The sequence below is a fragment of the Phallusia mammillata genome, chromosome 7, assembly GCF_965637545.1.
Source record: "Phallusia mammillata chromosome 7, kaPhaMamm4.hap1.1, whole genome shotgun sequence".
Taxonomy (NCBI): domain Eukaryota; kingdom Metazoa; phylum Chordata; class Ascidiacea; order Phlebobranchia; family Ascidiidae; genus Phallusia; species Phallusia mammillata.
Window position 1 is genome coordinate 2,410,220 of NC_137258.1, and position 11,966 is coordinate 2,422,185.

General features: G+C 35.9%; 1 long non-coding RNA gene across 2 annotated transcripts; it reads left to right on the forward strand.

The window, feature by feature from the left end:
• The first annotated feature begins 1,585 nt into the window (after positions 1-1,585).
• On the forward strand, positions 1,586-10,540 carry LOC145239726 (uncharacterized). 2 transcript variants are annotated; one of them, XR_013862370.1, is made up of 4 exons: positions 1,586-1,693; positions 3,821-3,890; positions 9,159-9,286; positions 10,480-10,540. It is a non-coding gene; the product is annotated as an uncharacterized LOC145239726 (long non-coding RNA). The 2 variants fall into 2 exon arrangements; XR_013862369.1 differs by lacking the exon at positions 10,480-10,540 and having other exon boundaries at positions 9,159-9,364.
• Positions 10,541-11,966: the final 1,426 nt, after the last annotated feature.

Consider the following 11,966-nt stretch of genomic DNA (forward strand, 5'->3'; position numbering starts at 1 on the left):
TTTTCATGTTCGAAAAATAATTTTGTATAAAAGTGTTGCAATTGGTACCTCAAAACAACCAAACCTTAGTTTTTAAACATTGTTAAGTTCCTAAACTTTTCAATCCATTATCATAATGGTGGTAGGAAAATATAAAAACATAAAACTTTGTGCCTGTGTTATTTATACCTGCAACAAAACTTATAATTGGTATATCTGGCAGTGGCACGAATATTGTAAACCATTATGACTATAATTATAAATATTTAGGTTGCTTTAACCCAAGTTGGGATAGTCAATATGTAGGGTCACAAACTGGCCTTGAGCTGTGAAGTGTTGTCTGGGAATGGGGTGGCTTCTAAAATATTCAGGATTGCTTGGATCATTTGTGTTGTTTGGTGCATTATTATCACCACTTGGTGCACCTTTATACTGCTCACTTAGTGCGGCCTTACACCACTTGGTTCACCTATACGTCACTTGGCACACCTTTCTATTACTAGATAAAGTTGCACCTAGCATTTTAAAGTTGCACCAAGCGATATAAATCAGCCCAAGGGCTATATAGGTGCACCAAGTGATATTAAGGTGCAAAAAGTTGTCCACATTATCCTATATATTTTAGATGCACCACTGGGAATAGGTGTACAAAACATCATTATAACTATAAGACATAACTATAGCTAGTAGTTCTGCCCGTGAGAAACAAATACATAGTTAAAATTAATGTACATGAAATCGGAATATAGGTACCTATTGTTAAAGTTTTGTACTCTTTGTTATGTAACTATTTCAGTAGCTGCAGATGAGGTTTAACAAACTTTATTAGCCACCAGTTTTACTTATATAATATACGTTCAGTTGTTTGACTTGCAATTGAAAGTTGTAAAGTTTATGAGGTTTGTGTTTTAAAGTTTAGTTTGTCTGTTGAAATAGTTGTGATCACTGTGATAAATTAAAATGAGAAAAGTGGTTACAGCATTTATCCATACTCCAACTTGTCTGTACTGACTGAAAACGTTTGTGGTTTAAAATAATATGGACAGTTGTTGTAATAAAGTACACAAGAAAGCAAATTGGCAGCATTTTTGAAAAAAGTATAGAAATTTTATTACTCATACATACCATGATGAAAACCATTGTCATAATTATTGAAATACTACAAAAGCGTGTTTATTAAGAATAATGTAACAAAAAAAGAGATCAATGATCATTTTAATGCTCTTGTTTTTGTTTCTGCACTTTTTAACTGATAACGGCAATTGTTTTTGTTGAAGCTAAAATGTTAATGTTTTATCCTACAGTAATGTCATAACAAGGTTTTAAACATTTACCCATGAATATTGTAGATAAACTTGGGTAGTGCTTTTTTTGTTTAGTTAGCCATAATGTTTTGGTGTCTGTAAATGAAAAGCTATGGGTCCACTTTTTGGAGTAACAGTAGTGTTTTTATTGTGCTGGTGTTTAGAGTCCTTGCAATTGCAGTAATATTTGTGAAGATGCTGGCCATTGTTTGCATGTTACATTCAATTTTATGTTATATAAATAACTTTTTTTTCATTAACCAGTAATAGTTTGTTGCAGCATAATGTGGATATGACTGTTGTAAAAATGCATAGCTTTTCACCAAATACAATTTTGTTAACCACGAGGCCTTCCAAGACTGGATTATTTTATGTGCAACTTGGTTAATACAGAAGCTAAGTGGACACAGGTAAGTTAAAATCTGTACAAGTTTTTTTTAATTATTACAGTGTTGACAAACTGTAGGTTACAGTCTGATTGTGAGGCCCGGGTGTCACTTAACAATGCCTAATAAAGGTTTTAAAGTATTTAGGTTTGAAAATGATGGAACTAAAGCATTATGCTATTTATGAATTTTTAGTTAATAGCTGATATTACACACATGTCATGTGACTTTTTTGTATGTCTATTTGTTTAAAGTTACAACACCTTAAATATGTAAATACAAATGAATCCCTTTAATTGCATACTGATTATTTGCACACTTAATTTTATTGCATAGGCATGGTGATACCATTGCATCAGTTGTCTAGAATATTTCCTGTTTATTTAACCATATGATAAAGTTATTCACATAAAAAGCTCTGCAAATAGGTTAAATGGGTAACCACATATACATAAATTGTCTTTTTTTACAAACTATAGACCTAAACGTGAATTTGATTGGACGAATGTTGTAAGCAAGGGTAGACTCAATTTGACCAGTCAAATTTGTGTTAAAAGTGAACAGTTTGTAAAAATCATGTCATAGGGATTTATAGCACATTTGAAACCCTGTGATAAAAGGTTGGTACACAGTATGTAAAATGTTGGCTACCTGCTTTACATCATTTTTTTCATCACATGTTACACTAATAATCACATGTTGCTATTTATCTCATGTTACACTAACTTTGCCGCTGATTTAAAGATCATAAATTGGAAACTTTTAAACATTAAATCGATTATGGTAATAAAGAAGTTTTACATTCATATTTGGGAGTTTGCCTGCAATCAGATTTAATTAAACAACATTATTTTTTAACAGCAGGTTTTGTAACAAGTTTTATGTCAATAAACTTTTTTAACCAAACTTTACTTTGCTTCTTTTCCTGTTGCTTGGGTTTATTTTTTCTCAGTGTTTGAAGCAAATTAAAAAAAACCTGTTTTGTGTTGTTTTAAAATAATTTATACTCCTGTTATTTCCAGAAAGGTTTTAGACCAGGGGTGGGCAACCTTTGTCGCTGTGGGGCCAAATACAATTGCTATGATTAGATCGCAGGCCGCACCTTTATGACACAAGGTGATTTTACTTCGTTGCATACCAAAAATGCCCTACTACAAGTAAAATTCGCATTTGTTTCTAGCAGCATATTGTCAGGTCGCCGAAAAATAGCACCGAGCGCACTATAATCTGCTCAAAAAATATTATATTTGGACTCGTTTGCCGGGACATTTGAAATCCAAGCGTCTCTGCGGGCTGCACAACCTTTAATCAAGGGCCGCATATGGCCTGCGGGCCGCAGGTTGCCCACCCCTGTTTTAGACACTCTTTGATGTAAAATATAATCTTAGTTGCCATAAATTTTGGTTTAAGCAGTGACATTAGTGGGTTATATACTGTAGGTAATTGACAATGTCATCTGTTACATATATATAAATCTATTTTTACCTATAGACATCTTGGAAAGTAAAAAAGATGTGTTAAGTGGCATAAATGGACTGGGTATAAGCAGAACATCATTCCCACTTTGAAATTAGTCTTAACCTATGCAGCATTTATTTTATGCATATTCTTTATTCTTGTCTTTCAGTTCTTTTATTTTTAAGTAGCCTGTAGTTACTGACTAAGCATACATTTCTGTTTATTTCGTGAAGTGTTTACTGGCTTAAAAATTGAACATAATTAGGACTTAATCATTTGGCTTCTACTTCCAGATAGTTTGCGTGGTTCTGATTTAGTTTAAACCTATTCGAGTACTTGGGCTGTTTGCCTGAATAAAAACTAACTGAGGAATTGTTTGGCTACACAACTGTTGTGGTGGCTGGTCTATGGAAGGTCTATTAACAAGCGTAGACTGGCCTAGTTTTAAAGCTTTACCACCCTCCTTTAAACTTGGATGTAAATAGTTCAGGTTCTAACATGCATATTCCATTTGCTGCTTTTTGCTTCGTCCTTTATCAGGTTTACAAAGTGGCAACTATAGTGGCTATTTGTGTTTTGCAGTAGCATTTTGCCAATGATTTTTTTGCCTAATCAGTAAATGTAGAGAATCTTGTTGGATACAACATTAAGTTTGTATGCTGGAATAACTATGTTCGATTTATTTGTTTACAGAAACTAGTTACTTGCGAACTACGTGCAAAGATTCGTCTCTTTATTTAGCAACAGAAATCTCCAATCAACAGTAAGTAAATCTGCTTGATAATATTAGTCTCAGTCGCCAACGTTTGGTTGATTTAAATGTGTTTCAAAAAAAGTTTTGCCAATTTGCTAGCCACGCAATTGTCAAGATGAATTATCACTCTGACTTTGTCAGCAAAAACGTGTTGCACATATTATTTACAAACACTGTAACACAGCGATCGTTTCGGAAGCGTTTAAATGTGGACTTTAGCACAACAAAAACCCGAAAAGGTATTTACACGAAACAGAAAAGCGCAACAAAGGGGGAAACTTAATGTGTCAAGAAATATGTGTTGTATTGTCATTTTTAAGCATACGGTTATTTTGTTGATTAAACAACCGTCCCCAGTATTTATCACATATACTTTGTGAAATAAACGTGTTATGCCACCATTTCTACCAGTGCGTAACGAACGCTTAGGTATTAAAAAATGCACACAAATCAAGAATATCACAGCTGCAAAAATAACGGAAATGATTCCCACCAAAGTAAAATAAAGGACAAAGCATCGAAATTTACCGTGCACAAACAATACACAAACAATAATGACAAAATCTACGTATTGCGTGTAATATTATTAGCTTTGACAATACACGTGGTAACACATGGTAATGGTATCACTTACAGTGGTTTGATTTGCAACTTTCGATCATGCAGAGCTTTTTTGAGCATCTTGTGTGCCGCACATTTTGCAAAAACGTAACTACGTAATGGAAATGTATGAATTGAACTTGAATTGGTCAACCGCTTGTGCAGAAGAGATCCTGCATGGTAAAATATGGAGGGAGTGAATTCGTAGGGTAGAGTTGGTGGCCTGATTTTTAACTCCCATTCACACTTCGTCAACAGCTTGACAATTTCCACAAAGTTTTCTTTCACACAGCAGTTGTCATGCACAAACTGATAAAGCTTTATTCCATGTTTTGCGGCAGCAAGGCATTCCTCGTAGCGTTGTAGCCTGTGCAAGATTACAACCACATAGCATGCACCAGTTAGGGACATTTCAGGATATTTTATGTTTTCCGGATAAATCGACAATTGAAACACAACCTTGTAAAACCTAACTGCATCGTGGAGTCGGCCGTACTTAACCAGTTCTGTAGATATTTCAAAATAAAGTACAAAGATTTGGGAATAATATGTACCAAACAGATCGGTTGTATTTTCTTGAAGTAATTTGATCGTTTCTTGCCACAGTTTTTTCAATAATATTTCTGCTTCAATTAATCGGTCCAAACGTATCAACGAATTAGCTTTATACCCAAGCAAAAGGTGAATTCTTCCTGGGGTTCCCCTTTTTAATGCTTTGTCACAGTAAAAAAGAGATTCTTCATATCTCTCTAGTTGGTACAGACCTGCGCATCTATGAACAAATGCCACTTCTAAAAATGAGTCGGTTTCCTCATCTACGTGCTCTTTTAGTCGTTCGGATATCAATTCTTGATTTACCGAAAGAGCGTTGACATAACAACCCATATAGTTTAGGCAATAAGTAAAGTTAATCAACATATAAAAATAAAAGTGATTGTCTAACTTTGTGGCAGGATCCATTTTTGTTTCATTGTATGCGAGCTTAAGAGCATTCAGCGCTGTTTCGTAGTCTTCATGTAACATGTGGCAATATCCAATAACCGTGTTGATGTGCATCCTTGATTGACTCGTAATTTCATTTAAATCAACTTCAGATAACATTTCTATGTATTTCAATGCTTGTCCGTGCCTGTTTAACATACTTGAACATACGCAGCATTGCACCAAGAAATGGACACGGCATTGGACTAAACTTGGCGAATCAAGTCGGGTTAATGCGTCATCACAGATTTTAAGTGCTTCCTCATATTTCCCAACTTGAAACAAACATACCACATGTAAAAATTCCCATTCGTTTTTCTCGTTTAAATCCTGGTGAGAGATTTTACATTTATCAATTAGTTTTAAAGCGAACGCAAACAAATGCAAACTGTATGCCAGCGTCGCTGCATTACTTGGTGACTCCTCAAAATCAATGGTTGCCACACTTCTTTCTCCTTTAAAGCAATCAACGACGTAATGTTGAAGTGCTACTGAGATATTTATTCCGCTTATAACTGCCCTGTTGCCGATGTCTTTCGCAATGTATTCCATATCCGATAATTGACACTCAGTCAATGGGTGATGTAAAATGTCATCTTGACCTGAAGTCCTGCTGTACCGTCTCAAACGCATTTCACATGCAACTGCTACCGAAAATTGAAGTTTACCGTGCAATGTCTCATTCATTAAACGACGATCCAGCAGTTCGTCAAGGATATCAAAACAAGTTAACTTGTTACATTTGTACAAACGACCTAGAGCAAAAACGAAAAGCGAACAACTTCGTGAAACAACACGCTTTATGTCTACTTTTCCAAACAAATTGCTGGGCTTTATTTGGAAGAGATCGAAATCTTTTTTAAGATTTTGTTGTGCTCGTTGGTTGAAGATGGCCATCTGATTTAGTTTTTGTTCGACTTTTGACTCAAACTCTTCAGAAACAATAGAATCCGCAAATACAAAACAAGTTGTGGTCAACATATCTGCCAAATGATATCCATTTTTCAAATCCTCTTCTGTTTCCAGGCACTTTACCATCTCACTGACTGGTTTAATTAGCTCCATTGTCCACGGCTTGTCTCGTGTCTTTGTTTGTCTTCCCAATGGATTCTTGCTTGCTTGAGGAGCAAACCCATCAGGACAAATTCCACATGGAGTGTATGCGTCATAAAACCAATTTTCTTCCTTGCTCAAGGGATTGTTAAGACATGGAATTGTCAGAAATTTGAGTAAAGTTTCACCTAGGCGAACCAGTTTCATTTGGTAAACTGTTGCAAACCATTCAAAATATTCCAAAACGTTTAAGTAATTAGGCTGAATGTGAACTCCTTCCTCCAACACAATAATGCTCTCGAAGTCAGAATATGGAGTAACTTCGTTTTTGGCCAACGAACCCATTCCTACCAAAGCAAACTTACAAGGTGATTTTCCCATTATGTAAAGCGTATGTTTTGCGATAACACTCATTATGTCTTTGTATGTTTCAGTAACACAATCCTGTATTTTCCTCACTTGTTCAACTCTCTGCCTCCGTATTGCATTAAGCTCGATTTCTTTCAGGTCATCAGATATTGGTTTTAATTCACTAAGATTATCTTCTGTGTTTTCACGAAATCTTTGAATATTTTTTTTGATTTCGGCAACAGCTTTACTCACCAGCTCTGTATCGGGATTTGCAGCGTTAGCCAACGTCATGATATGCATGCACACGTCATCAAGATCTTTACTAATGTCTTCTGCATTGTCAGGTTGCCTCAACACAGCTGATGTCATTAAAGCAACACTTTGAATGAGACTGATCTTGTCTGGACTTTTCTCTTTGTACACAAGTCCCAACTGATGCAAAGTTTTTGCTGATTCTTTTGGATCTTTTTCCTCTCCATTGTCATAACATTGATTTCTCAACTTAGTTGCTGTATCACTGATGACTACGTCTGTTATTATATCATTCAAGCAATCGTACGAATCTTTGCATAGCATTACTTGTTTGTGTTTGACATTACAGCTTTCGTACAAAACTTCAAAACTACAACACACTTAAATTTGTGAACACGTTACCCAATTTAACTAACCACCCTGTTAGAAAAACAAGAACGAGTGTAAATCCTTTGGCCAGGTTTACCATTTTTATTTGTTCATTCTAATTTGGCACTGACAAAAGCAAAATCTATTTCTGGGAGTTAATGCTACCTGACAGTTTGACTGGTGATCTGCTTAAACATTGTGCTGGATAGGTATGATTGTCCAATAAAGCTTCTTGGTTAATGATTTACGTTAAGTAAACCTAAAACGTCACTCCTGACAACAGTGCATAAACGCCCCTCGTGATTTTAATCGCGCCATTGTTCTTTACAGTTGATGTTGTTTAGTATCAAAATTTTACCTGTAGCCATGCTTTGTATACTGTAGCAAAACATGGTGAAATAGAACTTATATGTAAAGGAACGTGAAAGAATGGTTCATCACTAACGAAAACCGCATCACTTACCGGTTTGACTTCAAGTCAAGTTCTATAAAATTTAAAATAGTCTGAATAGACATAATCCGCTCTCTTTTAATGCCTAAGTGTCCCAGCCTATCCTATCTGTTTTGCAACAGGGCGTACTGGTTACCGCACACACACGAGCGTAAAACGCTGGCTGTCTGGGGATTGTATGCGGCGCGTACTTTCTTGACACTAGCAGACTTGCTCAAAACCACACGCGGCACGTATATTGATCTAGTTGACGCAATTCGTGCCTAAGGTCGGTTTAATACTTTCTCCATTCACTCAAATTCGTGTCAAGTCACTTTTTTTGTTCATTTTGACGCGATTGCAGGTATGCCCACTTGATATTGTTTTACATTGCTTTTTTGAAGGCTTGATCAGATATCAGTATATCAGACTTTGAAACATCCGTTTCCTAAAAAAATATGTATTTTGTGAATTATTGATGAATATAGAGGATTCAATCTTTGTTTCAAAATGAGTTTGGCAAAGTTAGGGGGCACTGCTTAAGCTTTGGGTTTATGTTGTTGCGTAAGTAATTTGAATTGTTATAACTATTGGGCTCGTGCCGTATGCAACTGAACCTGTTTTTTTTGCTCAATGAGTACATCTAGTGGCTGTTTACTTTAAAGTTATCACCAATGTAAAACACGAGTATGGTGGATATAGTAGTTTTTTACCTTTACTTTTCTGCACTTGGACCAGTAGCTCCAGGAGTCATATTAAGGCAAATGGGAATAACAGTCTATAGACTTATCCCTGGCATTACCTTTTTACGATTGTAATCCTTCCCATTGATCTATGACCTTTAGACGTTTTTTTTTCAGGTGTTATCACTGTTAGTAAAAACTGTTAGATTGTTTCTAGTGTTGGTATATTAGCGGATAATCATTTATACTTTTCTGGTATAACGCTGACATTGTTGAAATTAGTCTTGAAAAGGGGTTTTCTACTCGTGTTTCAGTTTTGGGCCTCATACTCAGGTACGTTTAAGTTTTTAACACCGTGGGCTTAACAACTTACAATGCAACATGTAAATGGTCGGTAAACTAGTTAACAGTAAACAGTGTGTAGGACATAAAGGTGGTATTACCTTGGCTTGTACGTATACTGGTCGAACATAGCCAATTTGTGTTCAAAAGCGTTAATGAAACCAATATTGAATGTTTAATACCTTGCTTATGCAATGGTCAACATTTGTTATCCAGGGTTACGACCTGGATACGGTGTTTTCTGACAAAAAGATGCTCCGTGCGATCCTGAGGATGACTAGGAGATGTAGTAGCCGGCCATTTCTTCATGACTTTCAGAAACTGGTTAGAAAAACATGATCAAGGTAAAGCTATTATGTGAATCACCTCACCAAAGCCCTTTCAAAGTGTAATCTATGTTTTGTCCTTTTTGATGCAAAATCTTATTTGCTCCTGACTTGGTTTTATTTTTGGAAATGTATTTACTTTCCTTATGAAACGTATCATCTTATTTTTTTCATCTTTTTTAAACACTGATATTAGTGGGTCACTTTATGTAGTATTCCAAAGTTTTATTTTGGGAAATTCCCTAATGACGTCATTATACGTAAAAACGACGCGTTAAGCGCTTTGTCCAAAATTGTAAGCAGGCCCAAAACCGAAACCCGGCCCAACTTTCTGCGGTTTTTCTACCTGTCCAATTGACAGAACGACAAATTATTTTAGCAAAAGCTTTGTAGTTTTCTAAACCCGCCGCTGCTATTTAGCTTACTCAGCAAAACTGCAGTCAGGCAATCAAAATCGTTGCTTAAAAACGGACAGCAATTTCTAAAGAACTGAACGCCTTTCTGAAGCGGCAATCCTACTGATAAGTTGCGCAATGTAACGGACGCACTAAAGTTGGTAACTGTAGAAGGCAAAAATTGTGCCTGGCGAGTAACAAATTACGTTTACCTGTGTGGGGCAAACTAATACGTGTTTGACAGGTCGAAACTGTTAAGTTATTTTAATATTAACAAAGTTAACAGAAACAATACAACATTAAACGTTTTTAACCATTTTTACTCAGTTTACATTCTTTTACTGCAAAAACAGTTGCATTTAGTACATTTAGCACTAACAAAAACCAATTAAAACCAGCGTTCTAACCAGAACGTAACTTTCCGCTTGTTAGCGCATAAAACTCCTTGTTAAACCCTTGTTACGTCACAATTGGGGATTAGATAACAAGCGAATGCAAGAGATTGGAAGCTCACGACTTTGAGATAACGACTCCCTGTTACCACGCAACCGTAACCGAACAATTTGAGCCTATTTAATTTACCCAAAAAAATTTTGAAAAGGACCCCCCCCCCTTGGATACGCCACTGGGTGGCGTGTTTGATGCATTTTCCCTTTGCTGGTTTTTGCTTTGAGCTTTATCAATAGCAGGCATACAAAGAGGCAACTGCTGCAGTGCCTGTCATTTGTGCTTTGCGCTAGCATACTACCGATAAAAATTTTAATAAACATCTAGTTTGTATGCTGGAATAACTATGTTCGATTTATTTGTTTACAGAAGCTGTCTATTGGCGAACTGCGTGCAGCAATTCGTCTCTATTTTAAGCTACGGAAATCTCAATTTAGTTGTAAGTAAGTCTGCCTTTGATTATAGGTCTTAGTCGCCAACCGTCTGGTGATTTAACTGTGGTTCATAATAAATATTTGCCTATTTCAAAGCCACTTAATTGTCAAGATGATAACGTGTTAGACGATATTATTTACAAACACAACAACACAGCGACCGTTTTGGAATCGTTTATATGTGGACTTTTGCACAACAAAAACCCGAAAAGGAATTTAACACGAAACTTAAATGCGCAACAAAAGGGCGAAACCTAATTTGTCAAAAAATATGTGTTATATTATCATTTTCAATCATAACTAACATTGAAACAATAGTTACTGGGTCTTGACTAATTTGTTGATGAAACAATCGTTCCCAGTATTTATCACATATGTTTTGTGAAATAAACGTGTTATGCCACCATTTCTACCAGAGCGTAACGAACAAACGAAGAAACATCACAAATATCACAGCTGCAAAAATAACGGAAATGATTCCCACCAAAGTAAAATAAAGGGCAAAGCGTCGAAAACTTAGCGTGCACAAACAACACACAAACAATATGACAAAATCTACGTATTGCGTGTAATATTATCAGATTTTTATCAAAACACGGTCATGGTACAGTAATAGTATCACTTATGGTGGTTTATTTTGCTTTCTGTTATGTAACGCTTTTTTGAGCATCTTGTGTGCCGCACATTTTGCAAAAACGTAGCTGCGCATCGGAAAATTGTGAAATAAAGTCGAATTGGTCAAACGCTTTTGCAGAAAAGATCCTGCGTGGTAAAATATGGAAGGGGTGCCATCGTAGGATGGAGTAGGTGGCCTGATTTTTAACTCCCATTCAAATATCGCCAACATTTCGGCGACAGCTTTACTCACCAGCTCTGCAACTGGATTTGCAGCATTAGCCAACTTCATAATATGGATGCACACGTCATCAAGATCTTTCCTAATGTCATCTACATTATCGGGCTGCCTTAATACAGCTGATGTCATTAAAGCAACACTTTGAATGAGACTGATCTTATATGGACTTTTCTCTTTGTACGCAAGTCCCAACTGATGCAAAGTTTTTGCTGATTCTTTTGGATCGATTTCCTCTCCATTGTCATAACATTGTTTTTTCAACTTTTTTGTCAAATCATTGATGACTACGTCTGTTATTATATCGTTCAAGCAAGCGCACGAATCTTTGCATGCACACATATTTTGCACTACCTGTTACACAATCCGTCCTGTAATAAAAACACAACCAAACATGAATCATTTTTTGTTGAAGAGTTTGTTTATTCCACAGCACTGTTTGTTTTTGGCGTATTTGTAACATATGTTTGTTCCCCTTTCATATTTACAATGTTTAATCCTATACCAAAACGCCTTTGCAAATAACGAGGCAGTTGGATGAAAATGATGAAATACTTGCGTGATATTAA